The sequence below is a fragment of the Rana temporaria genome, unplaced genomic scaffold, assembly GCF_905171775.1.
Source record: "Rana temporaria unplaced genomic scaffold, aRanTem1.1, whole genome shotgun sequence".
Lineage (NCBI taxonomy): Eukaryota > Metazoa > Chordata > Amphibia > Anura > Ranidae > Rana > Rana temporaria.
In genome coordinates this window covers 11,806-24,869 of record NW_024404812.1, presented here as the reverse complement: position 1 = coordinate 24,869, position 13,064 = coordinate 11,806, and the positions used below count along the sequence as shown (strand labels likewise).

General features: G+C 52.9%; 1 long non-coding RNA gene across 1 annotated transcript; it reads left to right on the top strand.

Annotated features, from left to right (window-relative positions):
* Positions 1–6,393: 6,393 nt before the first annotated feature.
* LOC120923788 lies at positions 6,394–6,651 on the top strand. Its single transcript, XR_005746199.1, has 2 exons — positions 6,394–6,439; positions 6,584–6,651. It is a non-coding gene; the product is annotated as an uncharacterized LOC120923788 (long non-coding RNA).
* Positions 6,652–13,064: the final 6,413 nt, after the last annotated feature.

The following is a 13,064-nucleotide window of genomic DNA, read 5'->3' as shown; positions in this document are numbered from 1 at the left end:
CTGCTTCCCCCTGACTGAAGATGAAGGAGCTCCGCCTCAATCTCTGGATGCTGCCTGGCCCACCCCCTGCTCTCTGGCCCCTCCTGGTGCTCATTGGCTCCACCCCCTGCTCTCCGGCCCCTCCGTGTGCTCACTGCCTCCACCCCCTGCTCTCTGGCCCCTCCTTGTGCTCAATGGCTCCACCCCCTGCTCTCTGGCCCCTCCTTGTGCTCAATGGCTCCACCTCCTGCTCTCTGGCCCCTCCTTGTGCTCACTGGCTCCACCCCCTGCTCTCTGGCCCCTCCTTGTGCTCACTGGCTCCACCGTCTGCTCTCTGGCCCCTCCTTGTGCTCACTGGCTCCACCGTCTGCTCTCCGGCCCCTCCTTGTGCTCACTGGCTCCACCCCCTGCTCTCTGGCCCCTCCTTGTGCTCACTGGCTCCACCGTCTGCTCTCCGGCCCCTCCTTGTGCTCACTGGCTCCACCCCCTGCTCTCCGGCCCCTCCTTGTGCTCACTGGCTCCACTCCCTGCTCTCCGGCCCCTCCTTGTGCTCACTGGCTCCACCCTCTGCTCTCCGGCCCCTCCTTGCGCTCACTGGCTCCACCCCCTGCTCTCCGGCCCCTCCTTGTGCTCACTGGCTCCACCCCCTGCTCTCCGGCCCCTCCTTGTGCTCACTGGCTCCACCCCCTGCTCTCCGGCCCCTCCTTGTGCTCACTGGCTCCACTCCCTGCTCTCCGGCCCCTCCTTGTGCTCACTGGCTCCACCCTCTGCTCTCCGGCCCCTCCTTGCGCTCACTGGCTCCACCCCCTGCTCTCTGGCCCCTCCTTGTGCTCACTGGCTCCACCCCCTGCTCTCCGGCCCCTCCTTGTGCTCACTGGCTCCACTCCCTGCTCTCCGGCCCCTCCTTGTGCTCACTGGCTCCACCCCCTGCTCTCCGACCCCTCCTTGTGCTCACTGGCTCCACCCCCTGCTCTCCGGCCCCTCCTTGTGCTCACTGGCTCCACTCCCTGCTCTCCGACCCCTCCTTGTGCTCACTGGCTCCACCCCCTGCTCTCCGGCCCCTCCTTGTGCTCACTGGCTCCACTCCCTGCTCTCCGGCCCCTCCTTGTGCTCACTGGCTCCACCCCCTGCTCTCCGGCCCCTCCTTGTGCTCACTGGCTCCACCCCCTGCTCTCCGGCCCCTCCTTGTGCTCACTGGCTCCACTCCCTGCTCTCCGACCCCTCCTTGTGCTCACTGGCTCCACCCCCTGCTCTCCGGCCCCTCCTTGTGCTCACTGGCTCCACTCCCTGCTCTCCGGCCCCTCCTTGTGCTCACTGGCTCGACCGTCTGCTCTATGGCCCCTCCTTGTGCTCACTGGCTCCACCCCCTACTCTCTGGCCCCTTCTTGTGCTCTCCACCCCCTCCTTGTGCTCACTGGCTCCACCCCTGCTCACTGGCCCCTCCTGGTGCTCATTGGCTCCACCCCCTGCTCTCTGGCCCCTCCTGGTGCTCATTGGCTCCACCCCCTGTTCTCCGGCCCCTCCTCCTTGTGCTCACTGGCTCCACCCCCTGCTCACTGATCCCTCCTTGTGCTCACTGGCTCCACCCCCCCAGCTCCCCACTCCCATTCATTCCGACTCCCCTCCTCTCCGCTCATGTGTAAGTTTCACCTAAGGCCTCACAAAGCCTAGAGCCGCCTCTGAAGACGGTGGGTGCTCCACACCAGTAGAAGATAAGAAGCCCACCATAACCTTGTGTGTCTGAGATTCCTCCTGGGCGGGTTCATGGACAGAAGATTCCTGATCCTCAATGGCTCCTCCTCAGGACAACACCCACATTCACATCCCATGCGTTCCAAGCCAGAGAGAACCCCCGGGAGCCGATCACTAAACATGAAAGGAAGTGGAGCGATACCAGAGGATTCAGAACTAATCGGAGCCTTCGGGGAGACATTACAGGGGACACACCCTACCTAATAAAAGGGATCGGGGAGCCAATCACATTGTCTCTGCCTGAGCAGGGCCTTCTAAGGCTCCATAGTTGTGCGACTTTCATGGGACTTTAACCAATGATAATGGACAACTGTAGCGTGTATAACATTCAGGTGTGACTTCTGAGGGATTACATTGCAGTCTATGGCGAACACGCTCGATCCTGCCCAGGCTTCTCAGCTCTTCATGGGATAGATTGATAGCAGTGCAGCCATTGGCTCATGCTGCTGTCAATCAAATCCAATGACGCAGGGGGCAGGACCGAGTCATCCACTCGGTGGCTATGGACGCCTAATGCAGGACTCGGGAGCTTGCTCGGGAGAGAACTTCCCAGAGGGGGGGATAGCTGTTGCAGGGAGGAGCCACCGTGGGACTCCAGAAGAGGAGGATTGGGGCCACTCTGTGCAAAACTAACTGCACAGTGGAACGACCCAAAGCATAGAAGTAAATCAACAACAGAAGAAAATACGCCTTCTGGAGTGGCCCAGTCAGAGTCCTGACCTCAACCCCATTGAGATGCTGTGGCCTGACCTCAAGAAAGCGATTCACACCGGACATCCCAAGAATATTGCTGAACGGAAACAGTTGTGTAAAGAGGAATGGTGAAGAGTGACTCCTGACCGTTGTGCCCGTCTGATCTGCAACTACAGGAAACGTTTGGGTGAAGTTATTGCTGCCAAAGGAGGTTCAACCAGTTATTACATCCAAGGGGTTCACATACTTTTTCTGGCAACCGTATAACAGGTTTCCCTCCTTATGGGGACTTTGCTTCTCTAATGTGCAGAGACATTGGAAGGCAAGAAGCCCAGCGCACTGACAAACTAACAAACGTCCCCCCCACACACGGAGAACACGTCTCCAATCCCATGAGAAGGTTTTCATAGCGAACGGTTTAGACGCTGGTCCCGATTCAACCCAAGTGAGCTCTGCTAAAGACGCTCCTCGATTAAATCAGACACAGGGAGACGGGAAACAATCTATAAAAACACACATCCTAGAATAAAATGTCCATATAACAAAATTTCCTCAACAACCTTCATGACGAAGGCTGATCGAAAAAGGTTCGCTGACCTCTGGCTTCCGGGCTTCATGGCCTGAGTGGAAGTTACGCTCTCCAAGGACTACAAGTAATTCTAGATAAAAGGAAAGGGGTTTCCCCAACTCCTCTCACACTGGAGGCTGAAAACCACCTGTGGTGATGTCAACAACTAGAAAAATAGAAAATCCAAAGAAATGCCACCGCTTGAAGGCCAAGTGAGCCAGAAGTTTCTTAGATGTCTCACCGGCATCCTATCGCCAGAGCACCCTACAGGTCTGTACAGACAATCCCATCTCCAGAGCACCCTACACGTCTAAGACAATCCCATACAAGACAATCCCATCACCAGAGCACCCTACACGTCTGTACAGACAATCCCATCTCCAGAGCACCCTACACGTCTAAGACAATCCCATACAAGACAATCCCATCGCCACAGCACCCTGTACAGACAATCCCATACGAGACAATCCCATCACCAGAGCACCCTACACGTCTGTACAGACAATCCCATCTCCAGAGCACCCTACACGTCTAAGACAATCCCATACAAGACAATCCCATCACCAGAGCACCCTACACGTCTGTACAGACAATCCCATCTCCAGAGCACCCTACACGTCTAAGACAATCCCATACAAGACAATCCCATCACCAGAGCACCCTACACGTCTGTACAGACAATCCCATCTCCAGAGCACCCTACACGTCTAAGACAATCCCATACAAGACAATCCCATCACCAGAGCACCCTACACGTCTAAGACAATCCCATACAAGACAATCCCATCACCAGAGCACCCTACACGTCTGTACAGACAATCCCATCTCCAGAGCACCCTACACGTCTAAGACAATCCCATACAAGACAATCCCATCGCCACAGCACCCTGTACAGACAATCCCATACAAGACAATCCCATCACCAGAGCACCCTACACGTCTGTACAGACAATCCCATCTCCAGAGCACCCTACACGTCTAAGACAATCCCATACAAGACAATCCCATCACCAGAGCACCCTACACGTCTGTACAGACAATCCCATCTCCAGAGCACCCTACACGTCTAAGACAATCCCATACAAGACAATCCCATCACCAGAGCACCCTACACGTCTAAGACAATCCCATACAAGACAATCCCATCACCAGAGCACCCTACACGTCTGTACAGACAATCCCATCTCCAGAGCACCCTACACGTCTAAGACAATCCCATACAAGACAATCCCATCGCCACAGCACCCTGTACAGACAATCCCATACGAGACAATGCCATCTCCAGACAATCCCATCTCCCGAGCACCCTACACATCTGTATAGACCAGGTGTCTGCAACCCGCGGTTCCGGAGCCTCATGCGGCTCTTTTGAACCTTTGCCGCGGCTCCGGGGCACCTTTTGAGGGTAACGAGTAATCTACCTGATTACTTTTACCCTCGCGGTAACGCCGTTCCCATTACTTGGGCGGCGTTACCGCAATTACATCTGCACGTGCGGGGGGGTCAGGGGGGGGGGGGTCATGTGGCCACAGGCCTGAGCTGGCCTGTGATTCGGTCATGGCGCGTCATGTGACTGGCCACAGAGCTGGCCTGTCTGTGCTCGCGGCCTGGGTGGCACTGGCGCATGCACGCGCCTGGAGTCTCCCGCCCGCCTGTCACAACGAGAGCTCTCAGCTCAGCTGCCGACATCTCCCCCGCGGAGGCTCCGCTCCGGATCAAAAGACTCAGCTGAGCTCATCAGCACCGACCGTGGCCCCAGTGCAATAAGAGAGAGAGACAAGACGACACAGACAGCAGTAAGAGCAGAGCAGGTGAGGACCGGCATGTGTTTGGAAGTGTCTGGAACAGCAAGTTATTTTTATAATGACGAGGATGAAATTGGGCCCTCATTATTAATTATTATTTACATCAGGCACTGATTATGATTTATGGTACACTGGGGCCCTGATTAATTTTCTAGGGCATTTTGGGGCAGTAATTAGTTTTTTATGGCACATTGCGGGCATTGTTATTGGCTGTGTAATGTGCTGTTCAATTGCATTCTTTTTTTTTTTGGTTGGAGTGCACGATCCTGTATATAGCATTAAGGTAAGAAACAATATATGCAGTGTTATATTTGTTTTAAATGTCGCAATGGTTTTGCGGCTTCCAGTTTTATTTTTCCTTCGGAAACGGGTCCAAGTGGCTCTTTATGTCTTAAAGGTTGCAGACCCCTGGTATAGACAATCCCATACGAGACAATCCCGTCACCAGAGCACCCTACACGTCTGTACAGACAATCCCATTCCATCCACATCCAAGAAATGCAACGCGGACTCTTTTAGATTCGCCGGCCGAGGACATAAGGATGGAAGAACAATGTCCTCATTAATGTGAAAAGCCGAAACGACCTTAGAAAGGAACATCGGATGTGGCCGCGGCACCACCTTATCCTCATGGATGACCAAGTAGGGAGCCTTGCAAGACAAGGCCGCTAATTCAGATACCCGTCTGACCGATGTAATTGCCACCAGAAAAACCACCTTCTGGGAAAGAGTCAACAAAGGAATTTTCCAAATGTCCTCAAACGGAGACTCTTAAAGCACCGAGAGGACTAAATTCAAGTCCCATGGGGGCAGTGGGGGACGCACAGGAGGGGCCACATGCTGGACCCCCTGCACAAACGTATGCACCAGAGAGTGCGCCGCCAAAGGTCGCTGAAAGTAAACAGCCAAGGCCGAAATCTGCCCCTTAATCGTACTTAAGGCGAGAGCCTGATCCACTCCACGCTGTAGGAACATCAGAATCCGGGACATCACGTATGTACGGGGGTGCCACTTCATCTCCTCACACATAGAGATGTAGGCCTTCCACGTACGATGGTAAATCTTCCGTGAAGTAGACTTTCGTGCCCGTAACATGGTAGAGATCACCGAGCCTGACAGACCTCGGTCCTTCAGTACCTGGCTCTCAACAGCCACGCCATTAAAGCCAATGACTGTAAAGCAGGGTGGAAGATCGGACCCTGCGACAGAAGATCCTCTAGCAGTGGCAGGCGCCAAGGAACGTCTGACACCAGACGCACCAGATCTGTGTACCAGGGACGGCGCGGCCAATCCGGAGCGATCAGGATTGTTGGTATCCACTCTGCGCAGCAGACGAGGAAGAAGCTTCAGAGGAGGGAAGGCGTAAATTAGGCGATAGTGACCCCCCCGGTGCCACAAACGCGTCCGCCCACGGGTCTCTTTTTTTTTTTTTAAAGGTAAATTTTTATTTTGAAATTTTTGTACATACAAAACAGACAATACAACAAACACACATCCTAGGCGAACATCGCCCGGTACATCATTTTACAAAACTTTGGTAGCTGGTACACATTGAGCATCTCCATAAAAACGCACAGAGAAAGGTGGGAGAAAAACAACAGAATCGTTAATTTACTCACTTAGATCTATTCAACGGGCAGAGGTATCAGTCAAAGTTCAAGGAGCAGGAGGTATGGTACAACGGGCAGAGGTATCAGTCAAAGTTCAAGGAGCAGGAGGTATGGTACAACGGGCAGAGGTATCAGTCAAAGTTCAAGGAGCAGGAGGTATGGTACAACGGGCAGAGGTATCAGTCAAAGTTCAAGGAGCAGGAGGTATGGTGCTCTCGGAATCAACCCAAGAGCCCCAGACCTTGAAGAATGGACACCCTCTGGCCTCATATGTCATCTTATACAGCGGTATAGCACGATTGATGGTGGTGAGCCAGAAGGTAATGGTAGGTAAGGATGGAGACTTCCAGTGGAAGGTTATAGACTTCTTAGCATAGAACAGTACTATCCGCAGGAAGGTTTGCATATTCTTAGATATAGTCTCGTCATCAATGTGGCCCAGTAAACACCTCAGAGGATTACATATATTGGGTATCTCAGTCAGCGAGCTAATGAAGGCCGTGACCTCCGACCAGAACTTTCTAATCGGAGCACACTCCCACATCATATGAAAGAACGTGCCATCAGCCGCGCCGCATCGGGAGCATAGCGCTGAGGGGATTCTGCTGAGTTTGAACAGTAAGCATGGTGTGAAGTAGGATCTATATAACAGTTTGGTCTGTATTACCTTGTCCCGGGACGAAATGACAGAAGGGACCTGGAGGGGCAATACCTCCTGCCAGATCTCCTCCGTCAGTTCAGGGATGTCGGCTCTCCAGCTAGCAGCCGCTTTGCTCAGCCTTTGAGTCGTAGTGTGCAGGAGAGACCCATAATATGTGGAGACTAACTTGGTGTGCGAGGGGTCAGTTAGAAGTCGCTCCAGCCGAGAGAGCTGGACGACTATGTTACGAAGGCCAAACTGCGTTGCTGCAGTGTGGCGTATCTGTAGGTAAAGGAAGTAAGCCGTGCGTGGCAGATTATAGTCTCTACGAAATTCCTCAAAAGTACGAAACACATTGCCTGAGAACAGATGTAAAATAGTTTTTACCCCCCTTTTCGACCAGTATCCCCCATCCGATCTACGGAAAAATTCCGGAAGGTTCGGATTCCCCCACAGCGGAGTGTTCGGTGAGTATGTATTACTGCTGGAGAGGACTTTCAATTTAGTGAGTTTAATAATCCGTAGAGTCATAGCTATAATACACGTTCCCTCCCGCCCCCCAAGGGACATACGATGAATCAAATTTTGCAGGGATTCATAGGAGGTGAGGATGGCTGCCTCCAATGCAGTGGCTGCATTGTTGGCTTCGGGGTAAAACCACCAGTGTACGTGGGCCAATTGAGAGGCAATATAATACATTTGAAGGCAGGGGAGGGCCAATCCGCCCTCCAGTACTGGTAACTGAAGGGTGTCCTTGGCAATCCTGACCGCCCCCCCTCCCCACAAAAAGGAGGTGAGGATGGAATCTATCTCTTTGAATTTATTTTTAGTGACATACACTGGCGAATTACCCAAAACATACAGAAATCGTGGCAAGAAAATCATCTTAAAAATATTAATTCTACCCAGTAATGTTAATGGAAGATTAGCCCAGGTTTTGAAAGTAGTTTTCATGCGCCCTATGAGGGGGTCTAAATTAGTCTTGACATAGGAGGCCATGGGATGTTGTATTATGACTCCCAAGTACCGGAAGGAGCTGACTATCTGTAGTGGACAAGATGGTGGTAGCCGGACCGACGTCGCCTGGTCCATCATAAACAGAATGGACTTGTCCCAATTAACCTGGAATCCCGAAAAGCGGCCAAACCTCCCAATGAGATCCAGCAGGGCCGGGAGGGATGACTGGGGGTCCGACAAGTATATTAACATGTCATCAGCGTAGAGAGATACCTTCTCCTCTAGACCCCCGATCGTCAGCCCCGCGACTGCCCCACAGGACCTCACCATCGCCGCCAGAGGCTCTATTGCCAGCGCAAAGAGCAGCGGCGACAGAGGGCACCCCTGTCTGGTGCCTCTCTTTATTGGAAAGGGATCAGATATGGCTGCGTTCACTCTTAGTCTAGCAGTGGGCTTCGAGTACAGTAGTTGCACCCACCTGATAAAGGTATTGCCGAATCCAAACTTCGCCAGGACCTCCAGCAGGTAAGGCCATTCGACCGAGTCAAATGCCTTATGTGCATCTAAGGACAGAACGGCCCTAGAGCCCATCTCTTCATGGGTTGCCTGCAGATTAGTGAATAATCTACGTAGGTTGATGGAGGTCGATCGCCCCGGGATGAACCCGGTTTGGTCTGCACCAATAATGGTAGTAATGACCGTGTTCAGTCGCCGGGCAAGTACCTTTGCTAGAATTTTTACATCCGAATTAATGAGTGAGATCGGCCTGTAAGATTCACAGAGGAGGTGATCCTTGTGTGGCTTAGGAATAAGGACAATTAGTGCCTCTGACATAGAAGGCGGCAGCTGCCCCGTCCTGATAGCAAAATCATACACCCTGCCCAGATGAGGCACAAGCAGATCCCTGTACTGCATATACCACTCGATGGGGAAACCATCCAATCCCGGTGTTTTGTTTCTGGCAAAGGATTGGATAGCCTCCCCAATTTCCTCAGCCGTCAGAGGAGCGTCAAGGAGTGTCGCCTGTTGGGCCTGAAGCCTAGGCAGTGAGATTTCAGAAAGATAGTCATCCAATTCCACAATTGTGTAATGTGCTCTAGTAGCATAAAGGGAAGAATAAAATGTGACAAAGGCCTCCATGATCTCCTTATTCTGTTCTACTACAATTCCCCCGGAATCCTTAATCCTAGGTATACTACAAGGCTGGTAGTCCGGTCTGGAGAGATACGCCAGGAGGCGACTGTTTTTATCCCCAAACTCAAAGATCCGCTGATTCTGATACAGCAGCTTCTTCTGAGTACGCTCCAAAAGCACCAGGTCCAGTTCCCTGGCCCCATGCTTCCAAGCGGCGTGTGTCTCAGGAGAGGGGGTCGCTGAATAAGCGGCCTCTGCCTCTCTGAGAGACCTCTCTGCATCTGTCAGTCTCGATAGCGAGGCCTTGCGCGTCTGACCAATGGCCGCAGCAAAAGAGCCACGTGTGGTGGCCTTAAAGGCGTCCCACACCATCGGAACTGAGGCGCTCTGCCTGTTAGTCACCCAGTAAGAACCCATCTCTGTCATACACTGGTTCACCACAACCTCATCCGCCAACCATAACGGGCTTAGCCGCCACACTCGATAGGAGGAGGGAGAGGTGCCCAGGGCGAGGTCCACCAACAAAGGGGAATGATCAGACACCGCCCTAGGGAGGTACTTGACCTCAGTCACCGAATTCAACAGATCTGACGAGACCAAACATAAATCAATACGGGATAAAGTACCGTGAGACTCAGAATGACAAGAATACTCCCTCCCATCCGCATGCTTCCACCTCCAGACCTCCACCAAGTCAAATTGAGTTAAAAAGGATCCCAAGGGGGTGGGAGGTAGTGTAGAGCAACGCAACCTATCTATGGAATTATCCAATACTGTATTGTAGTCACCCGCTATCAATAAGGGACCCTCCGCTATCGCCAATATGGAGTTCATTACCCGCTCAAAGAATACTTTAGTGAATGGGGGCGGAGCATATAAGCTAGTTACCGTATATGGTTTACCCATGAATTCCATAACGACAATCACAAAGCAACCATTAGGATCAAGCTTAACATGTTTAATGCTAACTGGTGCAGATTTGGCAATAAGGACGGAAGTGCCCCTGGCATAAGTAGAGTATGTGGAGTGGAGAGCATAAGGGCCATTTGCCCGCTTAAGGGCCATTACTCTAGAGCCCTGGAGGTGGGTTTCCTGGAGTAGGATCACATGCGGATTATGACGTGCCAAATATTCAAACATCAACGATCTTTTCACTTTTGAATTAAGCCCCCGTACATTCCACGACACAAAACGTAATTTAGACATGAAAAAGCATGTAGTGTATGGCTGGAGGAACCCATTCCTCGCCGCACGCCGGGAGTGGCCAGAAACTGGCGCCCGACGCACCACGAGGGATGCGTACACTAAGGAGTAAGTCAGAAACATATAACAATGCTCCAGCAATACATAATATCAGGTGCATAGTAGCAAGGCCAGCTAGTCCGGCCCATAGATAGACATGCAACAACAAGTACCAGCATTTCAGAAAAAGTGCAAAAAACACAAAAACAGTCCCGAACAAAAGTCCCTGAACAGCCCAACCCACCCTAACCCTCCCGGCTCCCAAACCCAAACATATGAGAGCTTTGTTCCCAAAACCAAAATTGCAAGGCGGGGTGGCCATGACTCAAACCCCCCAACAACAATCCCTGAGAAGTGGTAGAGGTCCTTAGACGCTGGCTGCTGTCCGCAACCGCACAGAACAAACATAGCAGGTGATCCCGAATCAGGATGGAGGATTCAAAAAACATCAGGTAAGGTGTTCAAAAAATGGGGGTAGAAAAGGCAAAGAAAATAATAGCAAATGCATCAGCAGGAACAGGATGACCACAGCCCTCCAGGCTGGACACATAGTGTGCAAACAATGGCACAGGGGAGTACCCCACCACCCCAAAATATTTGAGAGAAGGGTTGTCAAGGAAAGTACACTCAGCATGTTCACTTTCAGTGTGGGGGCGACCTTCGGTCCTGGTTCCTGCGTTCCGGACGTCCCAGGGTGTCCACCCAGTGGGATGCCTCCTTAGGATCAGTAAAGAAGTAGGCCTTGCCCTGGTAGATGATTCTTAGACGAGCAGGATACAGCATGCCGTAGGGAAGCTGAAGCTCACGGAGCCTGCGTTTAATGGCGATGAAGGTGGCCCGTTGCTTTTGTGTGGCTACTGAGAAATCAGGAAAAATGGTTATTCCGCTTCCATTAAAGGACACTCTTCCCTTCTCCCTGGCAGCTCTGAGAACAGCCTCCCTGTCCCTGAAATGAAGCAGCTTGATAATCATGGCCCGTGGTGGGGCCCCAGGAGGAAGGGGGCGCATGGGGACTCTGTGTGCCCTTTCAATGGCGAATAGTGGCGAGAAGGTGGGAGCGCCAAACGTGGAGATCAGCCATCTTTCCATAAACATTTCTGGGGTCCTACCCTCAGACCCCTCTGGGAACCCCAGGAAGCGAAGGTTACTCCTCCGTAAACGGTCTTCCATTTCAGTGAGTCTATCTGTAGTGTGTTCCTGGGCCTGGCGCAGCTCCCTGACAGAGCCCTGCAATGGACGGGTCTCATCCTCTAGTGTACTGATGCGTTGTTCAGCATTAGACACTCTATGGCTGAGGTTGTGGACATCCTGCTTCAAAAAGGATAAGTCAGTTTTAATAGAATCCATTTGAGTGGTCAGGGATGCATGGCTATGCTGGATGGCAGCCATGATCTGAGACAGGGATGGCTCTGTGGGGCCTACATCAGCAGCATCCATGTCAGTGTTCTCATGGTCAGAGTCCCTGGCTGGTGATATGAGGAAGGGGTCTTCTGGGCTCAGAATAGGAGGGGAAGAATGTGACTCACCCTTCCCTGCTGGTTCTCAGGATAGGAGGGGAACAGTGTGACTCACCCTTCCCTGCTGGTTTTTGCCTCGGTGTAGCCCTGGAGGAGGATGGCTGGCTGCATAAGCCTGTAGCATGGTGACCAGCACCATCTTTCCCAGTTTCACATGGTGGGGCCTGCGAGACGAATCCTGAGGCTTCCTCCATCGGTGGGCCGTATTTGACCATCTCCCGACGGGCACAAGGCTTCCTGGAAGCTGTAGGGATCGGTGGAATCCTTGGATGGCAATCGGTTCAGCAGGATTGAGGTAGGATTGTGTGCAGCATGGGGCGCCCACGGGTCTCTTGACCTGGCCACGAACCGCGACACCTTCCGATTGAGTCGGGACGCCAGAAGATCCACGTCTGGAGCGCCCCATTTCAGACACAGACTGTGAAACACATCCGGGTGTAGCGACCATTCTTCTTGGTCTAGCGTTTGGTGACTTAGGTAGTCCGCCTGCCAGTTCTGTACGCCCGGAATGTAAACAGCCGGAACGTTCTTTTCGGTCCACCGGAGGATGTGAGCGACTTCCGCCCGCTGCAGCCGAGCTCCGTGTGCCCCCTTGATGATTGACATATGCCACAGCCGTGGCGTTGTCCGACTGGATCCTGACCGGGCGGCCCTGCAGACCCAGAGACCACTTGGAGAGGCCTGATCGCCCGGAGCTCCAGGACATTGATTGGCAGGCGGGATTCTTCCCGAGTCCATCGCCCCTGGGCTGACTGAACACCCCAGACTCCCCCCCCCCCAGCCGGAGAGACTGGCATCCGTCGTGACCACCGTCCAATGGCACAACAAGAAATAACTTCCCGGCCCGAAGTACCGGAGACGTCAGCCACCACACTAGGGAGGACCTGACCAGGCGACTCACCCGGACTTGGTAATCCAGAGACGAAGGGAGCTTGTCCCAACGCAACAGAATTTCTCTCTGTAACACTTGAGTGTGGAATTGGGCATACGGAATCGCCTCGAAGGAGGCCACCATGAGACCCAGAACCCGCATGCAAAAGCGAAGCAACAACCAGTTCTGGGTCGCCAACCGCTGCACCGCAGACTGCAGTGTCTGTAGTTTCTCCGTGGGAAGGAAAACTCCCGCCTCCGAGGAATCAAAGACCAACCCCAGGTATTCCAGACGCG